Source organism: Megalops cyprinoides, chromosome 10 (assembly GCF_013368585.1).
Source record: "Megalops cyprinoides isolate fMegCyp1 chromosome 10, fMegCyp1.pri, whole genome shotgun sequence".
NCBI classification, from domain to species: domain Eukaryota; kingdom Metazoa; phylum Chordata; class Actinopteri; order Elopiformes; family Megalopidae; genus Megalops; species Megalops cyprinoides.
The window spans coordinates 30,837,340-30,846,270 of NC_050592.1; positions in this window are offsets into that span (position 1 = coordinate 30,837,340).

Sequence of the window (8,931 nt, forward strand, 5' to 3'; positions counted from 1 at the left end):
AACTAGCAACAAAAATACTAATGCACTGCATCAGATTTTTAAAATAATGTTGTACTTCGATCTTAGTAACACTGCAAAGGCCTATCAATGACAAATATTAAATTTTGCTCCTGGAAACATGAGGGCACATGAGGTATATGCACTGTATATACGCCTTGTGTATGCTGAAAGAGTTCCTGTGATTAAGAGGGCTGGGAATGCGTCTGTAAATATATTAATTTGTGTTTGTATGGTGAATTAACATAATTATACAATGATCTGAATACATAACTGACTCATTTTTTTGCTCTTAAACATAACAGCTAATAAAGCTACATTACTGAGCTACATTACTGTGTACCCTCAGGTGATATTTAATACCACAGTGTAAATTTGAATGGTACTTAAATGGTTGACTTCAAGCATAAAGCACCCTCTGACTGGTTGTATATGTTGTCATTTCAGATACACTTTATCATTTTAGATGGTATGCAGGAATGTCTAGGAGGTTGGTGTTATGTAACCCTTCCTCAGACATGCCCCATGATGTTTCCTCCATGTGCTTCAGAGAAATTCCAATCCTTCAAACAGTGGTGTTTTTTTTTCTAAATATGGCAGCTGTTGAGTGCATACATTTGCCATGTTCAGTCACTGTATGAAGGTAATATTCCACCAAAACAAATGTGCTGACTACACAAATTTAAAAGTGATTTCTCTCTTGCAGTAATTTTAGAGAAGTATAACTGATGCTTTGGTGATATGTAACGGATCTGTGTCCTACTCTGGAGTTCCGTGTTGGGCAGGTTTCAAGGCACTCCGCCAGCTTATCTCCCAGAGTTCCAACACTCCGTCTCAGACATGTTGCTGTACTTTTTGCACAAGACCTTCCGTTCAGTCCCAGAAAATCTTTGTTTTTTTCATCCAACACAATGAGCATTTTTATGTTCAGCACTTGTGTCTTCATTGAGTGGAAAAAATGTGGCAACTGTGGCTTGAGTTCTTGTCTAATGACATTCCTTCCCACTTTTCTCACTGCACTATTTACTACTGTTTGTTTTAATACTGTAGGCTAGCATTTTGTGGAGTTCATTGTTGGATAGAGTTCTCTCCCTGTTAAAACATTATATAACCGTTTTGCTGGCTGGGTTAAACCAGGGGTGCAAATCACAGACTTCCTGTCCTTGCTTTCGATTGCAGGAGCAGGGCTGTGAACCCTGTGTTCAAACTCTCCTTATCTGTGCATCTTCTGCACAATTCAGAAACTGTTTTATTGCCTTAACATCGTCTCTGTCTCCATGGGAACATTTCCAACAAAACAGTGCTTGAAGCACTTCCAATAAAGACTCCACTGTGTGCAGCTCGTATTCTTTGAGCTCTGGCTCAGATGTTCTGACAAATGATTCAACATAGCCCCCATCAAAATGAAACAAATAAACAAAAAGATATGTTTGTCTTTATAACCCGTATTGAATGTAAGATTTTAAATTATTTTCAGACAAAACGTTTTACGCTTTCGGACGTAGTTTTCAAACACCATCACTGACTGCAGGTTATACGTTTCTGAAGGACCAAAAAGATTCCCTTGATGGTCATCATATTTCACGTAGATTGATGACGCGATGATGTTGGTGAGTGATGGCCATAAACTTAAGCAGAAATCCATAGAAATATTAAACCAGAAAGAGAAAAACACGGTGCCTAATCGATATCAATTGTATACTATTTTGGTAAATTCTGAATAACTCTGAGAGACGCAACACGCTCAGCGGATACTTTTTTTGCTATAGCTAATCCGATTCCCTTGGACACATCAAGATAACAACATCATGTTCAATCTGATTGGAGTTATTTCCCAAATGTATTGCCAAGTACCCACGTAGCTGGTTTTGGAATTATTCCCCTATTAGCTGGCATGCATTAACAAACAAATGTCTTCCTATTTCATCAGATCTGAGGAAGCCTCTTAGAAACAATAGAGTTTTGATTCAGAGCAACAGCGATGAGAAATGAGCATTATGAGCATTATGACTCCAGCCAAGCATAGATTCACAGAGCCAGACACAATCAGGTATGAGTTTTTAAGGTGATATGTTTATTTCCAAAATGGATTGAGGCAATGATATACGTAAGAGTCTCCAAAGGTCGGTACTTTGGAAAGTTGCCTATCGTCTGAGCTAGATAATGCCTACCAAACGAAGTCGTGAACATGACAACACACATTATGCTGAGTGCTTACAGGTATTTGTTTTCCCGTTGGCAGTGGACCGAGACCTGAGGTAAGTCGGTGAAAACGTGCCGTCCGTCACAAAATCATTTCTTAAAAGCGTCACCCGAACACCGAGCTAATGCGGATCAGCCAAACACCACACGTGAACCAATGCCCTCTCAGCGGGATGAAAAGTGCAGGACACAAATGAAAAATTTGACCTCATTCATATCAATACTTCGTTTAACTGATTGACCCTCATATCGAAAGGCTCCAGAGTATCTGACACCAGGTTTTGTTGGATACCTGATGATGATGATAATCTGATACCACCTGGTCAAAACAGGGCACACGTGCAAGAAACTAATCCAAACACAGACAAGGCTACATTTGTTTAATTGCTGTAGTTTACATACAGGGGCTGAAAAAAAGTAATGGAAACATGCACTAAAAATGACTCATATTTTGAAATGACTAAATCACAGTTCAAAAGGAGTTTACATGTGTGTTTCAACTTAACATCAATACTAATTACAAATAAGTTTCAGTGGTTTATGATCAATACTCTGAGTTTTTAAAGCAACATGAGAGATGTAACAGAGGTCAAATTGTTGTGCCAAAATTACAGGTGCATCAGTCACACAAACGGTAAAATTATTTAATGTGTCAAGAGGAACAGTGTTGAAAATCATGACGGCAAATGCCAAACAAGAAATGAGGGACAACAGATGCAAGACAAAGCTAACAGACAGGCATATTCAGAAGCTTTACAGGATAGTTGCTGAAAACCAAAAAACAAAGGCCTTAAAAATTGACACAGAACTGAATCTACACCTCTGTGGTCTGGTCTCAACAACTGCGTGTTGCTTATATTTGTGCTAGAGCTGCCATTCAGAAACTACTTGTAACCAAGACCAATGTGTAAAAATTGTAATGAGAACAAATCCTGGACTTCTGGAAGAAAGTTATACGGCATGATGAATTGTCTTTTTCTCATTTTTCTACAGCTAGATGGGTTTATTTTTGGAAAAAGCCAAAGGCAGCCTTCAACTCACTTTGTACCTAGCTGTTAAACATCATGGTGGATTGGTTATGGTATGGGCAGCCATCTCATGGAAGTCACTGAGTCAAATTATCACTCTGCATGGTAGAATTACAGTCAAGAATACAAAGATATTTTAGGTGACCAGGTGCACCCTATGGTGAAAACATTGTTTCATCAAGATTTTCCCATATTCCAAGAAGACAACACCTCCATACACTGCTGAACAGATTCAAGATTAGATAAAGTCAAACACCGTTTATGGCCTTCCCAATCAAAATGTCAAAAGATCAAAACATTGTTGAACCTTTATTGGAAGGTATATTCAAGCCCTACCACAAGTTAACATGTGCAACCTGACTAGACAAGGGAAACCAAGTATACTACCATCCATCAGTCATTAGATCACAGAATCTGAAACATATAACATAGCACATGTAAAATAAACAGCAAATAGTACAAGTAGCAGTTGTTGGGGGGTGGGGATTGATGTGGAGCCAAGCTGCAATCTGAAGAGGTGGGTCTTCAGTCTGCGTCAGAAGATGACCAGTGATTCCGCTGTCCTGACACCCGTGGGAAGTTCATTCCACCACTGAGGGACCAGTACAGACAGGGATTGTGTCTGAGAGGCGTGACTCTGTCGCGATGGTACGGTCAGTTGCCCCATGGTTACATGGTTGCAGTAATAATGTATTGTTTGATGTTGCCATAATTCTGTCCACCCCCTTCATTTATCGATGGTCAGAAAATGTGATTTTAGACAGAAGTCAGAGTAGCAGTGATAATATGTGATTATCCTCTCTGCAAATGGACAGATAATCTATGTAAGAGGCCTGGAGTTGCAGGATGATGTGTGGAAGTGCGACGTGTGTTGGAGGTTGGACGTGTTGCTGCAGAGGTAAATACCCACCCGCGCATGTCCTTAGATGGTAGCTGTAGCTTAGGAGGTTCAGTCCAAGGGAGCAAGTGCAACAGGCTGCTCTGCCAAGTGTCTCAGAGAGAGAAGCACAGTATGTCAGCAGCAATCACTCATTATTTCAGCCACTGTCAGCATCCAGCACACAGAGGTGATGTCTCCCGTCTAATGACTGAGCAGACTGGGTAATGAAATGACAATTAACAACTATTACTATTTTACAGCAATACCGTAGAGATGGATTTTAAGGTGCGGTGCAGTCGTGAAACCAGCAAGGACAACAGGTTTTTAAGGAGAAGGCTTTCTACCCACCAAAAAAGAACACTTTCGAAAATGAGTTCAAAGAGAGAGAGAGCGGTTGGTGGTGCTGGCCGATTCTAGGTTGATAGCAGCCACTACCCAGATGGTAACAGTCACATTGCTGTGTGACAGCTGCTGCTTTTAAAAAAAAGTGTTCCTCAAGGTTGAAAAGGAGACGTCTGTGAAATAAAACGTGCCTCTGGCAAGAAACGTGTCATTTAATGTGCCTCAGGAAAGATGCTGTGCAATTAACTACAGTGGCACCGGACTTTTTTGCACAGGAAACAATCCTGCTGCTTAAGAATGGCCAGCTGCCTTGTCATGCAGCTGTTATTTTTTTGGCTCATAAAATGTCGTTCTGTCACATTCACATGGATGGCACAGCCTCCCAGAGCCGTGTGATGTAAAATTACACTCTGAAAAGACTCTGTGAGAGACCCGTTTTAGAGAATTGCCACTTTTCAGTGCCATTCAGAACTGAGCAGAAATGGCTTTGATCACACAGCTCTGCCTTTTTACCTCCCAGGTGAACACTTAAAACATCATCTGTGTGCAACCCCTTGTGCAAAGTGCCACACCAGCTTCACAAAGCAAAATGCTCTGTGTGTTGGATAATTGTTGACATTTCAGTTGTTTTTTTTCCCCTGCATGATAATTACCATTCCAGTGTTTTGCTTTGCTTCTTTTTTATAAAAGTAGGAAAGATCCGGTTGATCTTACGCAATGCTTCTAGGGGGAGCTTCAATTGGATGTCATTAATTTCCTCCAGAACAGCAAAAACAGGGAAACAGGCACCCAGGATTTCCGGTTCTTGACCTATCGTGTTTGCCTTTACTGTTAGTAATGGAAAATGATATTTTTGAATCTACAGAGTCGAATGGCCAAGCCATACATCATGCTTGCCTTGCCATGGCTTACCTAAGATAGCCCCATGAAGAGAGCTGGTGATCCTCCACTTAGGCTCACCACTCGTGTGGTGTCTCACGTCGTTTTAATTACTCCCACAAATCACTGTGCTGTTATATACAGGCACACGAGCATGTGAAGTGAAGTCAGTTTATCTGCGGGGGTGAAGCTAAACACTCGGTGATTAACACCAGTGGCTCACCCCTCACACTGAGTGCTGGGTCTTCTCAACAGCTTTAGCTAAACACCACGGCTTGTCAGGCCACTCGGTGATGGTTTTGTTTTACTGTCAGCTACGTGTTTTTCTTCCCGTATCTCTTCAAGGAAATGTTGGGGATGCCCAGAAACAAAACAAAATAGTTTTGCTTTCCCCTTTCCATTCCAAAACCTTCATGTGTATTTCAGTCTCTGTGGCTGCCTCATCTGTTTCTTAGCAGGGTATGGACTGGGAGGGACACCTGTGTGACATTTAAGGTATTTTGACATCAAAGCAAGCCAAATAAAGTTTGTGATGTGGTGTAAATTCCTTTCAAAGGCACTGCAAAAACAGCGCTCTCCTTTTGCCTCCCATCATCTAAATTCAAACAGCAACTGATGTGGACTTCTTCAAACCAGAAAATGTGAGCGATATTGAAACAGCTGGAACGTGAGGGGAGAGTATGATCTGATGGCGGGTGGGCTAATCCCCCAGACCAGAGGGGGGCAGCGCGGTTTATGTTGAGCGATCGTCTGGCCTCAAGCCCTTTCCAATCTGCCTGTCCAGCGAGCAAGGCCTCCCTGTTTTTAGCGGCCTGTTTACAGTAATCCTCTCAATGAAGGAACAATGAATGGACGTTAATCCCCTCAAAATTAGTATTCCATTTTATAATTTATATGAAATGAGGCAGAGATTGAAAGGAGCTTAATGCAGTAAAAGAAATCAGCAATCAAAGGGATTGAAAGCCATTATTGGTGACTGTCTACTTAGTGGATGAGAGGCCTCTGTGGTGGGCTGTTATCAGTGACATCAGACAGGCAGGGTTGTACCCTTGATTGGTTCAACTGGAGCCAAACTCCATTCAGTTGGTCTGAGCAGATGTACACACATAGGTATAGCACAGGTATGTGTGTGCATCAAATTTTGATGTTTGTTGACTGAGAAAATACATCCACTGTTATTATGAACAGCTCCACAGGTTGTGTTTAGTAATTAATGTTCGGCAGGTAGGTCCACACCTCCAGTACTCCCTATTACCAATCAACGCTAACACAGAACAGAACCATTCACATCTTTTTTCCTTGTGTGTCACGGTTTCCATATCCCTCCGCCTCCCCTTCTGCTCCTTTCCTCAGAATTCAGGTTTCTCAGGTTGGGGGATTTTATGTACTGTAGCCGCAAACTGTCCTCCCTAAAACTCCAAGCCAATACAAACAAGTAGCTTTACACTCCTCCTGCTATTCTAGTTCACCTCTAAAACCTTTTCTGTTAAACTTTTCTGTTAAACACAGTACTAGTAATAAATATTCTGAAAGTAATAAATATTCTGTTAGTCTCGGCGTGGGGCATGCCTCCTGAATCAGTATGTAGTGTGACAGCAAGACGTGATGAAACTGTGCCTTTAAGACTAAGATATCAAATCTGAATATCTTTTTAATTTTACATGCAGGTTGCTGTTGTAATTTCTAATCCACTTATATTGAAATTCTGGAGAAATGTAATTTTTTGAAGAAAAATGGATGTTACAGGGGCAAGATAAAAAATACGCATATATATATATATATATATATATATATATATATATATATATATATATATATATATATATATATATATATATATAGTCTTGATACCTCCTGTAAATGCTTTGGGATGAAATGTGATTTAATGACATGCTGTGAATTTACCCTAATTTCTCTTAACTTCTTCAGAACGGCTGAGTTGAATGCAGCCAGCACTAGCTAAATGTAAGTGATCATAGGCTTGGAGATCAGGATTCTAGCTGGATTTGCTGTCTGTTCCTCAGAGCCCTTTAATTGTGTTAATCTACAAACCTAAACTGTAAAGAATCATCAGTTTTGCTAATACAGTAGCTTGCTTGTGCAATAGCTTACCACAGGTATCATGGAATGACCATCACTTTACTCTTTTGCAATAGTTACTTACACAGATGCACAATCTGGTGAGACAGCCACATGCCACATGTTGCTGACTAACTGGCAAGCAAGTTAGGTAGCTGGCCTGGTGACTTGCAAACTAGCTGGTGTGCCACAATGTAAAATTAAGGGGAGCTTTACTGACTCTGACTTCTGTGGTTTTAGTCACTCAAGCCCATCAACCTCTAGGAACATTGCTGCCATTTCTAGCTAAGTCCCTCTGCAGAAAGTTGGTGTGACTGTGGTGTCACCAAAGATTCTATACTGATAATATCGCCAAGTAACAGTATTTTCAATGCAAACTGATGTGCATAACTGCAAACACAGTAGAGAGAGCCATGGCACATATGCAGAAATAGTTATTGTAAGGAAGTTGCTGAAGTACACAGATGAGCTTTTCTCTGAAATAAAGTTGTTTCTTTTACTTTCAAGATAATATTTGCAGCTCATTGTATTTGGCTCATGTCCCACCTTATGTTATGTTTAGACAAACTGTTTGAGGATTTGAACCATGAGAACATAGCAGTGCTACACACAAGCCTTGATAGTCTCCTGTTGATTGTGTTGGTGAGATGTGTTTCCTTGGCATAACCTTGCTCTGAACTACTCTGTATAAGTTCCAGAGATGAGCATGAGCTGGGGCTCTTGCTCTCAATTCTGTTTGGTTACATGGAACAGGAAGTGACATCAAACAATGTCACTTACTATTTGAAGGCCATACTCTTCTTCCATGGTTCCAGTACATTTCTACAATAACTCCCCAAAGCCCCCCAATGTCTTATCATTATGAGTGTGATAAAATTAAGTTTGGTAAGGAAAAAACTGCATCATTGGTTCCAGATTATTTCTTGCTATGGGCCAGGGACACTTTAGCATCACTGCTAGATAATACAACTTTAATTTCTGATTGAGGCAAAGAGGTCACAGAAGGCAGGTGTTTTATTTTGTTGAAAAAACAGGACAAACAAAATCCAAAAGGCAGAGGAAACAAAGAGATACAGTCCAACACATAAGATAGCTGATGATCGGCCTGCTGGAAGAGGATGTTTACTGGTGGTGCAACAAGGTTGTAAAGTGAATTAGCCATTATTTTTGGTGATTTCACCCATTTATTTGGAAAAAGAAAACAACCATGAATTCTTACTGGAATGATGAATTGCTTTTATGTGGTGGGTCTGCAAGACACCTGGATAATAAGAACAATTGTCAACAAACAATAGTTTTTTTACTCCCCGACTTTGGAATCGGCAGTCATGCACACACTTAGCTCACCTCACCACAGCTCACAGGGGCTTGGAAGCACAACACACACAAATTCTCCAACGCCCTGACAGCCAACAACTATGCTTTTTACACTGTGTCCCCCACAGTCCACTCCAGGAGGGGAACCACCAAATACAGTCCCCACTGACATTTTCCACACAGCTGATAGACACCCAAGGATGCTAG